Raw genomic sequence first — 13,721 nt, 5'->3', positions numbered from 1 at the left:
CAGACAGACACACATGTGTAAATGTAACAACAACAATTTTTAAAAATGGTTTAATCTTCCTATCTCAAAGACATGTGTCTTTGTCATCTAAAGCACAAAATGGCATATGACAACCTTGGCAGTCTCTTAGTCAAACATCTATATTCTGGATGCACAAAATGAGTGATCACTAAGGCAGTTATGAGGTCACATGATGGTAAGCCTGACACTCAGGAAATACAAAGAGGCGAGAGGAACAAGTGTTTGAAGAAAGACTGGGTTACATAGAAATACCCTATACCAATATATATAGTAATCAATCAACCAATCAATAACAAATCTCTGGATGCCAGCATGCTTCAGTCATTGCAGCTTTTCTGAACTCATGTGGTTTCAACAAATGACAAATAGCCTGCTCTACAGTTAGTTGAATGGGGGAAGCATGGAAAACCAGACAGTGTCTTCTTTGGATGCCTTGGATCTCCACGTTGATGGGTAGGTGAGTCTCTGATGATGTGAGGCTGTCTTCTCACCAGGGCTGATCTGCTCTCCCACTCACCCTTCATCTATTCTTTGAGTTGCTCCAACTTTCACAAGCATCTGACCCTTCCTACCCTCTGTGGAAGGAATCAGTGTAGTCCTCCCACAGGGCTAGTACACAATGCTGGACGCCTCCCGAAAGACCCATATCGAACTGGCAAAGGTACGTTAGGCACTGTCCTAGGGTCAGGGGAATAAAGCAGGCTTCTGTGGGGTTGAGCTCTTGACAGGAGAGTGTAAACAACCAGCTAATGATCAGAAACATACTTTCTCTAACAGAAAAGCCACATGGGTGGAAACAAATACCATCGTTTGAAAAAAGCAGTGTTGTTTGTGTGTTGGGTTTTGGGGAAGGGGGAAGTGGCAACATTGAATAAAGTACTCAAGCTGGCTATTCGGGAGCTTTATCCTAGATAGCATATTTACGGAGCTTAAAGTTTGCCCAACAGAGAGAAAGGGGCATTAGACCCTCCCTGTTAGCAGACTACATAAGCAGGATAGGAGAAGTGACATGCTCAATATTACCAGTAAGTGGCGAAGCTGGAGACAGAATTCAGGGCTCTTTAGCTTGCCAGAACCAAGCAAACATTTCAGCTGACTGTACTCCTGCAGCTCGAGGACTGCACAGCAGCAAACCACAGCTACACTCAGGCCACAGGGGACTGACCTTCCCGGAAACCATGCTTTCCCGAGCGATGGCTTGTGCTATTAAACCATGCTACTCTCCCCAGTGAGCAGGTGCTTGATAAATACTGAGAGCTGATTGGCTAATTAATGAGAGAAAACCTAATAATTCATATAATTTCTTTCCTGAACTCACAGCTAAGTCAGTTTCACTAAATGGCCCCTTCTTCCCATCTCTTTTCTCTCACACTTGTTTATAAATGGTCGAAAAAACATGTCTAGGAAGCAATTACTTTGGAATTTACCCTTTTAAAAAGCAAAAAACGTACCAACGTTCTTAGGAGAACTCTTCCTTGAACCAAATTCGAACTGGAAGTGACTCTGGTTACGTGCAGTGCTCCTGGGGGGCTCTACCCTAATGGTCCATAGCTGTGTCACGGGCTATTCTCCTAGTTTCCCCGAGAGAAAAGATCACAAGCCTTTCATCCAGGCAGGAAGTGAGTGCTAGGCAGTGTAGAGGATAAACTCTGAACTGAAAAGATAGCCAAGACGATATTAATATTAATATTAGGAGCCCACATGGTGGTGCATGGCAGTGATAGCCCAACGAGTTAGGATGCAAAGCTTTGTTTTGCTTGAGTACCAAGAATTCATCCTCAGGGTCATGTAGTAAACACAGACATACATCTAAGCATCAGCGCAGAATTTATATTTACTAAGTAATATTAGACAACATGTATGTCTATTCACGCATAGAAGTATATGTGGTTATAATTTTTGCATATGTTCTGTGATTCCAGCATTCTTCGAAGTATCCTACTCCTCACAGACATTGGTGTACAGTGTTAGCAACCATAGCAAATACTCAGAATTTTGACCATGCACTCCCTTGACCCACAGTAGACAATGAAATATGTAGCAATATTGCACAGTAGCATTAGTAAGTAGGGAAGCCATTTAAAGAAAAATGGCTATAGCAATGACTTTCCACTCCTAATTCCTCCTTTTGGTAGACCAGAAGTCCGAGAGGCCCACGCAATTTCTGGCAATTCAAGTGATTCCATGGACCAAATGCACATATATGTATATGTATATGTATATGTATATGTATATGTATATGTATATATATATATATACATATATATATATACACACACACAAGGAGGAAGTCCCTCTTAATTTGATGAGGCTCGACACTTAGGAGGCAAGCTCTCTCTAGCCACTCCTCCAAGTTGCCTTAATAAACTCATCAACCCTCACCAAGCTGCACTTTCCCATCTCCATCAGAAAACACAGATCAATACACCGTACAGAAGCACTTAGACTCTGCTCATAAACTCTCCGGAGTAAATGTGAGGTACATTCCCACGCCAAGCTGACGCAGCCTTCTTCCGGAGGCAGCATTGCCAGGGCCTGTGAACTACTGGGCAGCAGAGGAGGAGGGAGGGGAGCCAAGACAGCAAAGCAAACTGAACCCAGGGTCAAACCGAAAGCCAATTGGGTTGCGAGGGTCTGGTGCTGTCCTTGCCTGCTTCAAAGCACTAAGAGCAACAGCTTTCCTAACATTGTAAAAACCGTAGGGATCTAAAGTAGGTCAGCAGTTCACACACATATAAATGTCAGCTCTCCCTGCCAGCTGGAGATGGGAGAGGAGTGTCCACTAATTTGACAGCCGAACTGTCACAAGGGCCACCATGAACCACCCTGGGTTCTCTAGGGGAACCTAGAAAGGTAACCTTATTCATTCAGTCTGGAGCCAAAAAAAAAAAAAAAAAAAAAAAATTAAAATAATCTTTTGTAAATCCCACAGCTGGCATGGAAAAAAAAATCAAACAAACAAGCAAGCACGCACGACTCTCAGAATTTAGATTGAAAGACCCCAGAGCAAAGGATGCCGAGTGAACGGGAGGCATCTTAAGATCCATTCGGAGGCACCCTTAGCACCTGTTTGTAAGCACGTCTCTCAAAATAGCATGCAGCAGCAACAAGTTTCTAAAATGGCAAATCTACTGCTTCTTTTCCCTGAGAGTGCTTAGTCACGCTAATCCTCTGACCCAAGAAATCCTTTCACAGGAGCCTGCTGGAGGAAGCAGAGCCGAGCTTTCTGTGTCTGCAGCCATGACAGCAGCCGCAGCAGTTAGCAGCAGTCCCTGAGGCTGGCAGGGGATGGCTGGAGTGGGGGCCTCCTGGGCCCCACCTCCACCCCAGCACACTCACCATCAGCAGGCTGAGAGCGGAGTCCGGCACCAGCTGCACTGCCATGGTCCCTGATTGCGACTCCCATGCACAGACGCTTCTGCTGAATCAGTCTGCCTGGGCCCAGGGCAGCAGCAGAGCATCTACCAGCACCTAGGGCAGAGCAGCCGGACATACAGACTTAGGGAGCCAAGGGCTCAAGGTGAAGCTAGGCCACGTTTCCCACTGGGTGGGGCGGAGGGCAGGGGGATGTTGGGAAGATGGGGTGGGAACTGTGCTTAGGAAGAGCAAAAAAAAAAAAAAAAAACATATGGAGCAGAAGGCTCATAGCAAGCTGCAGGTTATTTAAAGGTGAGCTCTCCCTAGCTTCTCCAATCTGCATGCAGAAACCACATGGAACACAAATGCAGTCCAGGAGCTGAAATGCAGCAATTCTAGCTGCCACCTTAGCCTAGGCAACAATTCTGCTTTGAACTGACAATTAAAATAAAACATTCCCCACTGCAGATAAATCAGCCAGCCCCGACCAACACCCCGCCCCCCTGCATCTCTCAGCGAATTCTGCTGCATAAACATGCTGAATGTCACAACCTACCGGCTTGCAATCTGGTCAGTTGCTTTTCCCTGCTGCAGAAAGGTGTGTCTCTTCTGCTAAAGCAAGGATCTGGGAGGGAGAGGGCCGAGTCTGACCAGCAGGCACTGGGCAGTCACTGGAGATCAGCAGATGCCCTCAGGATGAGTGAGGACCAACTCACTAAGGAATTGACCCCTTCCATCTTCCCCCAAATCTACTTTTCCTCTCCAAGTAGACTGCCGGCAGAGCTCCCCGCAGAACTGATACTTAGGAAGAGCATGGAATTACACTGCCTGTTCTGTGAGCGTTCTGATCCCTCTGCCTGTACCACATGTACACTGCCAGACACCCTCTACCTCTCCTCTCTCTCTCTCTCTCTCTCTCTCTCTCTCTCTCTCTCTCTCTCTCTCTCTCTCTCCCTTCCTCCCTCCCTTCCCTTCCCTTCCCTCCCATCTCTCCACAGGGGCTGCCTGTTAGGAATTTTGAAGGATCCTCCCTAGTGCAGAAGAGGGAGGGTAGAGGAGCTAATTTGTAAGAAAGGACATTGCTTAAGACAAAAAAACGCAAATTGAAAATCCTATCATTGGGATACTTTCTCTTGAAGATGTCAATAGGAAATGAAATTTTACATCATATATACTATATATTCAGTGTCTCTTAAGTCTTTCTCCAAATTAGACAAATTAAGGCATCTTTATGGGAGCACAGCAAAATTCATAACCTCTTATGGATCCTCATTCAATTAAAAGTGTCCATTGCTGACACTCTGGCAGTAGTGTTTAATGTCTTTTTCTGATCTCTGCTTTCACTCACCTACTGTAAAGACCCCCAAATACCTGGAAATTAACTGGGTGGCGTGAAATGCAGAGACAAGGGAACTGATATTGTACCTGAGGAACCTGGGGAAAGGAAGAAATAAATAGCTTTTACATGTTCCTACAAATAAGTGTTGCTGTTGTCCCTATATATTTTATGTGTGTGTGCATGCACTCGCGTGCACTCATGTGTGCGTGTGTTCACAAGTCCATGCACAGATGTATGCATGTGGAGGCAAGAGGGTAGCCTCAGATATCGTTGCTTAGGCTCTGTCAACCTTGATTTTGTTTCATGGACCTGGTTTGTTTTGTTTTTCCTAAGTAAGCTAGACTAGATAGCAGGGAGCCCCAATTCCTGGCTAGCCACACCTCACCAATGTGGGAATCATAAGTGTGTGCCACCGTACCCAGACTTGCATGAACATACTCTCTAAGGCAGTGGTTCTCCACCTGGGGGTTGAGATCCCCATGGGGTGGCATATCAGATGTTTACATTATGATTCTTAACAGTAACAAAGTTGCAGTTATGTGGTAGCATTGAAAAATATTTTATGGTTGAGGGTCACCACAACATGAGGAACTGCATTAAAGGGTCACGGCATGAAGAAGGTTGAGAACTACTGCTCTAAGATGTTTATATGTCCACCATAGAACTAAGCACAGAGTAATCACTAAGCCATTCTCATGAATGGATGGATGGATGGATGGATGGATGGATGGATGGATGGATGGATGAATGAATGAAAAGATGCTCCTCTAATTTCTCCTGTGGTGCCCTAATTACCTAGAAACTTTATTTCATGTTACTTGATTGGATTCAAATATTGACCTCAGGAGTCCCTAAGAGAATCATTTTCTGCCACCAAGGACCTGACGATTCAAAGCCCAGAACTGTGAGGAAATTCTGGACACACTAGAGAGTGTCAAAATACTTAAAACTTAATATCGGTAATCAAGAAATGATGACGTAAGAAACACATCTTATTAGTGACTTAGGGACCTTCACTCTGGCCCATCCTCACCCATAGCCTTTGGAATGTTCAGCTCAGACTTGCACAGTGCCTGCTTCGCCCTTCTGCCTTCGAAGAGCTTTCCATCAAAGAGATGTACACGGGAACTGTTTACAAATGTAAGCTGTGGAAAAATGCTATCAGATGTCTTAAAAACAAGTCTGTGAGGTGGCATGGAGACAGGAGGTCCTTTCTGGTTAGTCTCTGAGATGAGTTCCAAGGAATAATCAGGTATCTTGTAAATGTTTCTGTTCTGCTTAGTTCTATGTGGACCATGTTCCTGTGAAGTGTAGACTGCTTTACAGTTGAAACTACTTCAAGTGGTGCATGCTTATACTACTAGGTTTACACTACAGAGACAGGCAGAGGTGGCTTCGAGTGTGGAGAAATCCAGGTTGAGCAAAAGGATGGAGAGATAGACTTAAGAGAACTCATCTACCACAGCTGTAGCCCCTGGCACGTTTGCCTTTGGGTATGGCTTCCTGTGTAGGGATACTTACGGCGTATCTTCTGGAAGCCCAGATTCCCTCAACAAATGAAGGAATCCAACCCATCTCCTGTGTGAACCTCACTGAAAGGAAGAAATTACCTCAGGGGCTGTGAGGGCAAGGCATGAATGGAGTAGAAGAAATTACAAGATAGATTTCCCTCTACCCCAGTCCAGTGTACATGATCAACCAGTCCCAGAGCCTGGACGCATTATGGAGGGGATGGGGAATAGCAAATAGCACTAGGGTTAAAACAGCCTTGACAGCAGCTAGGGCGCCATAATTGGAAAGTGGATGGATTTTAGGGAAAACAAGGGCCCAAGGAAATCAAGGAAGTAAGCAAATCAAATAGGCTAAAAGTATATGTATTGTATTTTTTTCGATGACAAAATTTTCACACATGGTAATGAAATAGTTCCTGACTTCTCTGTTTGGGCATTCATAGGTGCTTTATATTATTAATACTTTTTATTTTCTTACATTTAAGTTTTGACAATTTTATACATATATGCATGGTACAGTGAACATAGCTACTTGTTATTATCTCCTAAGTGGACAGGAATAATCCAGTGTCAGAACTGGGTACCTCTTTCGTGTATTTACACAGCTCTAAGCATCAAAACATGGCAAATGGTAAGCTGGGAAATGAGAGGGATGTCAAATATTACAGATAAGGAGTCAGGAGTAAGTGTTCACTCTGGGAGAGAGCAGAATGTAGGCAGTGGGTTAAAAGGGGAAATTGACAGAGTGAAGGAGCCATCAGAGAGTGGGGGAGCACCCCCAGAGGGTAGGGGTGCACCCCCAGAGAGTGGAGGAACAGCCTCAGAGGGAGGGGAAGCACCCCCCAGATGGTGGGGAGCATCCTCAGAGTGTAGGGAATACTTCCCAGAAGTTGGGGAGCAACTTCAGAGAGGGAAACTCCCTCAGAGAGTGGCGAGCATCCTCAGAGGGTAAGGGAGCACCCTTATAGGGTGGGGGGACACTCAGAGGGTGAAGGAGGACATTTGGAGGGTAAGGGAGCACCCCCAGATGGTGGGGAAGTACCCCAAAGTAGTAGAGATAGGACATAGGAAATGTAAGCCACCGTGGAACACTTCTGGGAATGAAGAATTAATCTATATTAAATAAATATTTACCCAGAAAACAGTGACCAACAGATGTGTGGATGAAGAACCTACAGGTTCTTCACATCTGGAGTGGTTTTAGTGTTAAGGAAGAATGAACTGAATGTCATTGTTTTTAGTTACTACAACAGAGATCGTTGTGTTAAGTGAAAGAAGACAAACTCCAGAAGATAAGCAGATGTCTCTCATATGCAGAATCTAGATTTTAGTTAATTATTTATCTACATCCCAAAGCTTTACCCCTTCCTGTCTCTCCCTTGCAGACTTTTCCCCCACCCCCACTTCGCCTCTGAGAGGGTAGTCCTCTCCTGGGTATCCTCCCACTGTGGGGCATCAAATCTCTGCAGGATTAGGCCCATCCTCTTCCACTGAGGTCAGACAAGGCAGTCCTCAGCTACATATGTGCCTGGGGCCCAGACCAGCCCCTGTATGTTCTTTGGTTGGTGACTTAGTCTCTGGGAGCTCCCAGGAGCCTAGGTGAGTTGGCACTGTTGGTCTTCCTATGTTGTTGCCACCCCCTTCAGTACCTCTAACCCTTCCTCTAACTCTTCCGTAGGGGCCCTGACCTCCATTCAATGGTTGGCTGTGAGCATCTGCATCTGTCTCCATCAACTGCTGGCAGAGCCTCTCAGGACTGCCATGCTAGGCTCCTATCTGCAAGCACAACATGGCATCAGTAATAGTGTCAGGGATTGGTGCCCACTTAGAGGATGGATCCCAAGTTGGGCCAGTCACTAGTCGGTCACTCTTTCATCTCTGCTCCATTTTTATCCCTGCATTTCTTTTAGACAGGAGCAATTTGGGGTCAAAAATTTTGTAAATGGGTTGGTGTCCCATCCCTCCACAGGGGGGGGTGGGGGCTGTCTGATTACTGAAGGTGGTCTCTTCAGGTTTCATATCCCCACTGTTGAAGATTTCAGCTAAGGTCACCCAACATTGAGTCCTGGGAGCCTCCCAGATCCCAGGTCTCTGGGACTTCCTAGAGGTTCCCCCTGCCCCGACTCCCCACAACTGCATATTTCCTTCATACTCCTGCCTTCTGAGCCTCTCTCTTGACTCTCCCCATGCCTGATTCTGGCCTCCCTATTTCCCTTCCCTTCTTCTCTTCCACCCAGGTCCCTCCCTCCCGCTGCCTTTCATAACTATTTTGTTCCCCCTTCTAAGTGGCATTTAAGCATCCTCACTTGGACCCTCCTTGTTTAGCTTCTTTGGGTATGTGGGGGTGTATCCTGGGTATTCTGTACTTTTAAAAAAGATTTGAAAATAGAAGGGGGGATTATTCAAGAAGGGACTAGTTGGGGCCAGAATAATGGAAGTACTATATATATATATATATATATATGTGTGTGTGTGTATGTGTGTGTGTGTGTGTGTGTGTGTGTGTGTGTGTGTGTAGGGCTGGAGAGATGGCTCAGCCAGAAAAGCACTATGTACACAAGCCAGACAACTAAGTTTAATACCCAGAACCCATGCAAACAGCCAGATATGGTGCAGTGCAGCTACAACCCCAGCGCGCTTACAATGGCTGAGACAGGAGAATTGCCCTGGACTTTCAGGAACTGTTCAATTGAAGTAGGCAGAGCCACAGTAGTAAACAAGAGACACCCTGACTCAAGTAAGTTGGAAGCAGGAATTGATCAAGAAGTTGTCCTCTAAGTTCTACACATTTACACACATACACACACACACACACACACACACACACACACACACACACAAGCATAAACACACAAGCACATACACACACCACACACAGAAACACACACATAGAAATACACATACATACACAAAATTAATGAATTAAAAATCTGTAAGTAAAAGGTAGGTCATTGTCACATCCATCAAAAGCCATTACAAAGAAGTCATTGGGCCAATGGGATGGCTAAGCTGATAAAGGTGCTGACTTCCAAGCCTAACAAAATGAGTTAAGTTCCAGAAACCCACATGATAGAAACTGTCTCCTGCTCACAAATGGGATGTAAGATTCAAACATTATTTTTCCTACTTAAAAAAGTGTGTACAACTCCAAACTCTTAACACAGAAGAGCTCTTGTCTAAAGGAAATACGGGGACAAAGTATGGAACAGAGACTGAAGAAAAGGTCATCTACTGACTGCCCCACCTGAGGATCCATCCCATATACAGACACCAAACCCAGGCATTATTGTGGATGCCAAGAAGTGCTTACTGACAGGAGCCTGATACAGCTGTCTCCTGAGAGGCTCTGCCGGAGCCTGACAAATACAGAGGCGGATGTTCACAGCCAACCATTGGGCTTAGCACGGGGTCCCCAATGTCTAAACCCCACCCATGTCTCTTCTGGAATTAGAGAAAGAACTGAAGGAGCTGAAGGGGTTTGCAACCCCATAGGAAGAACAACAATATCAACCAACCAGACCCCCCAGAGCTCCCAGGGACTAAGGCACCAACCAGAGTACACATAGAGGGACCCATGGCTCCAGCCGCATATGTGGCAGAGGATGGCCTTGTCAGACATCAATGGGAGGAGAAGCCCTTGGTCTTGTGAAGGCTCAGTGCCCCAGTGTAGGGGAATGCCAGGGCAGGGAAGCAGGAGTATGTGGGTGAGTGGGGGAGCACCCTCATAGACGCAGGGGAAGGGGGAATGGGAGAGGGGGATTCTGAAGGGAAAACCAGGAAAGGGGATAACATTTGAAATGTAAATAAAGAAAATATCCAATAAAAAAAAGTGTGTGCGTGTATGCACGTGTGCATACATGTGTGGTATATATGTCATGATGTATATGGGAGGGTAGAGGACAATATTGTAGAGTCAGTCCTCTTTACATGGCTTTCAGGAATTAGTGATTGCTGAAATTTCTCAGCAAGTCCTTTACTCACTGAATGATCTTGCTAGTAGCCATTAGACCTTTATTTAGGCTGCACATAGTAGACATTCAATAACTATGAAGTTCCCACCAATCTTTTATTCATTTTGATAATGAAAATAGAGAAGCTGAATAAATTTGACACATTGTATAGCCAGAATGCACAAACTTGATTTACTTCCCATGCCAGTAACTATTATAACAGCTGCCATTATTACTTAATTTTCCCTTTAATCCATATGCTATTTTACCCTTATTTAGTATCCCTGGGCATCAAGAAGCCACCTGAAATTCTTTTTTTGGAAAGATATAGTCCAAAATAAATCATACTTGATCTATAATCTGAACTCAGAAATTTGGCATATTGTACAATTATTTTCAGCTAATAACATAATAGCAATTATAAGGCTATTTAGAAATAAGGCAAATCTCTAAAACAAATATTTATTTGATCATCAAATGGTGCATCTAATTTTATTGGATATATCTCCATTATACTGAGATAGGAAGGAACATCTGCATTTGGTTGAGACAAATGTAATAGGGCAGATTTTTTCTCGCAAATGATCAGACAAAAACCTGTACAAAACACACAAGGCTATGCTTTCCAAATCAAAGGATATAGGACAAAAAGGGACGACCCACAAGAAATAAGAAGCAAATGAGATACATTTTTACAATTATCACAGACTTGAATTAAGACTGTTCCCAGGCCACAGAAGAGGGAGTAACCAAGTAGAGAAAGTGGTCCCCCACCCCAAGCAGATAGATGGACAGAGTTCAGAAGACAGGTTACCAGAGAGGAAGAAAGTACAAAGATGGCCTTTGGGAGGCCTTCAGAGTAACACCCATCAGGTGTCCAGCTGAAAGCTGATCCCCGCATGTATGTAAAGAAACCATTATTCACTGCTAGTTCTATGAGTGGATGGTCAGTAACACCCTCCCCAGGATCTATATGCACCAGGATAGCAGAATTAAGAGAAGCTGTCGGTAAGGCCCGAAGCCTGGGAGATGGCTTAGCAGATGAACAGCATCTACCCTCAAGCCTGAGGACCAAAGGTCAAGCCCCAGGGTCTGCATGATGGATGGAAGGGGAGAACCAACTTGCACAAGTCGTCTTCTGACTTCCTCACAGGTTCATAGAATACACACCCCACACATAAATAATTTAAACAAAAATTTAAAGGTGGACACCACTTGGATGTCCATAGATGTACTCTTGAAGGAGACTGTGCAACTCTGCTATTTCTCTGCTGTAGCATAGGATGAGACAATTTGTCCATACCCGTTTCCACTATGATTTGCCCATCACGCTCATACCACACCTAATCTAAGTGTGAGATATACAAAACTGTTGAGGTTTGGTCTTGTTGTATATTGTAATGCTAAGTGTGGGCCCCCAAGACCTGGTTGCCCCAGAGAGTCTGCTAGTAGACCCAAATGACACTGTGTGACCTTGCCCCCAAGTTATTTCTGATTGGTAGATAAAGTTGCCAACAACCAATAGCTGGGCAGAAGAGACATGGGTGGGATTTAGGATTCCAGGGCCTGGGGTCAGAGGAGAGCCATGATGAGAAGAAGAAGGTGATGGAGGAATGGAGGAGATGCTGCCACGGGTTGGATAAGCCATGAAAACATGGTCCTGAAGGTTGGACACTTGGAATTAAAAGCATTCTAAATGAAATACAGTAAGTAATAACTCAGGATTATCAATAAGCAAATAGATTCCAATAGCATTGAGGGTAGATATCTGTCCAGCTCTAGTGCTTATTAAGGCTTATTATAAATGTAAACGTCGTGTGTGTGTCTTTTTTCCAGGAACTAAATGGTCTAAGGCAGAATAGAAACCCTGGATTGGGATTAAAAATGTCTACAACACAAAACTCTGGGAAAAGAATAACTCTTTTCTACTTTAGAGGTAACCTGTCCCAGTTTCTATGTTCTACAAAAGGAAAGTCGACAATTGCAGCTAGGGAACAACTATGTACAAGTGTCAGAAAGAATAGTGGCTAGTACTCACATGGGGGTCCAAATAGTGTGTGCTCACAGAAGCCAGCCTGGGAAACCTCATAAATCATGAAACATTAGCAGAATCCTCGGAAGGCTCTTGTTCCAGCAGTGAGGAGTAATTAGCTATAGATTGATCACTAACCTGAATCTGCCTAACATTTCTGAGAAGTAAGATCTCAAAGGGGTAAATGGTCTTCACACAGCCAAGCTACATACTTAAACAATCTTAAAAGAATGTCTGTAAAAAAAACCACACACACGTGTAGCAGAGCTATATACTTAAACAACCTTAAAAGAATACCTGTAAAAACACACACACACAAAAGTACAGAAGCTAACAAGATAACATTTATAGTGTCTCAATATATATATATATTTCATGGAAACTGGAAATGCTTGATCCCTAGGTAGAAAATAACCAAGATCACCCACTGCCAATACAAAAATTAACAGAAAATAACATGAAAACATGCGTAACTTCAGAGATATGAAAGATTTTTTTTTGTTGGTGGTTTTTTGTTTTTTATTTTGGTTTTTTGTTTGTTTGTTTGCTTGCTTGTTTATTGTTTTGTTTCGTTTTGAGACCTGGCTTCTCTGTGTAATCCTAGCTGTCCTGGAATTCACTCTGTAGAGCAGATTGGCCTTGAACTCAGATATCTGCTTCCTAAGTACTGGGATTAAAGCTTTGCATCATCACAGCCCAGCAACATGCACATTTTTAAATGGTTTATTTTTTTTCTATTAATGTGTATGTGTGTATTTATAGGAATGTATGTCACATGTGTGTCCGTGCTCATGGAGCCAAAAGAGGACATCAGATCGCCCAGACCTAAAGTTACAGGCAGATGTGAGTGCTGAGAACTGAAGTAGGTCCTCTAGCAGACAAGACAGTGCTTTTAACCACTGAGAAATCTCTTCAGCCCTAACAGCAAAGAAATTTAAAGACTAAAAAAAAAAAAATTGGAATTAGTACTTTGTGATATAATTTGAAACCAATTAATATGTAATTTATATGCATGAAGAAAGAAAGGCACAGGAAATATAGATGAAACAAGACCTAAGGTTTCTCTAAATCATGTATGTGGTAAGCAAAACTTAAGCATGGAGAAAACTACACGAAGAGTAACTAAAGATATCAACATCAGTGACATCAGCCACATAGGCGCAGGTATGTCACATACAGAGGACCACAGATGACTACGACAGCAGACTTACTACAGATTTCTTGTTGAAAATGAGGTGTGTGAGAACACCGAGGAATAGTCTGCAAAGCAAATACAAAGCAAAACAAAAGCTATTGATATGTAATTTTATGCCCTACAAAATGTATTTCGAGAATGAAAAACAAGCCTTCTCCTACATATCTTCCCTGCTTGCTGAGTCCTCTGGAGCACTCCCAGCTGTCCTGAGTAGTCTGTGATCCCTGGTGGACCTCCATTCTCCTGCCACCTCTCCACCCACACTTATGAGACCTGCCAATACTGAACTACAGCCAAAGGAAACATATCAGAGGCC

Source organism: Mus pahari, chromosome 16, assembly GCF_900095145.1.
Source record: "Mus pahari chromosome 16, PAHARI_EIJ_v1.1, whole genome shotgun sequence".
NCBI classification, from domain to species: domain Eukaryota; kingdom Metazoa; phylum Chordata; class Mammalia; order Rodentia; family Muridae; genus Mus; species Mus pahari.
This window is presented reverse-complemented; position numbering follows the sequence as displayed.